This window comes from Sinocyclocheilus grahami, unplaced genomic scaffold (genome assembly GCF_001515645.1).
Source record: "Sinocyclocheilus grahami isolate Dianchi unplaced genomic scaffold, SAMN03320097.WGS_v1.1 scaffold1066.1, whole genome shotgun sequence".
NCBI classification, from domain to species: domain Eukaryota; kingdom Metazoa; phylum Chordata; class Actinopteri; order Cypriniformes; family Cyprinidae; genus Sinocyclocheilus; species Sinocyclocheilus grahami.
Window position 1 is genome coordinate 244,467 of NW_015506245.1, and position 648 is coordinate 245,114.

The following is a 648-nucleotide window of genomic DNA, read 5'->3' on the forward strand; positions in this document are numbered from 1 at the left end:
TGCTACTAAAAACTACCGCTGGAAAACCGCGGACTTGGCAACACTGCGAAGTTGCGCAGGCGCTGTGAGGGGGAACAGGGAAACTGAATTCGCCGGAACACCGGCTCTGTGAAAGACTCGTGAAGATGAAAAACCACTAGAGTATGGTAGGTTCATTTTCATTTTTGACTCTATTATCGCTTGATGCGTTGTATGCTGATGTTATTTGCGCGATATAAAGCCAGGTTTAAGTTTCTGTAAGAATATCTCTGTTTCCCGAGTGGAGCTGTATTAACTGGTCTTTTCCTCCGGCCACAGTGCCGCTGGCAGAGTCAGACCAGCGGGGAGATGAGAGTCACATCTATACACTTTTCTTCATCGTCTTGTATGAATTATTTTAATGTTACTTGCTCACTTTCCTAGTAAAGCTGTGCTAACCAGTATTTTCCTCCCGCAGTGCGCTGGCAGACCGGCGGGGAGACTCGTGAAGACGAAATAAAGCAGTAAATTGTTAGCTCAACTTTAAAACACATGTAATCACCTTATTTTTTTATTCCAATGCTATCTGTAAGGTATAAATGCGTTTGGGTGAATAAATGTCTGTAAGAACATCGGATGGACTGTATTTGTGTCATTTTGTTAGGTTAATGCTTCAGCTACAGATGATGT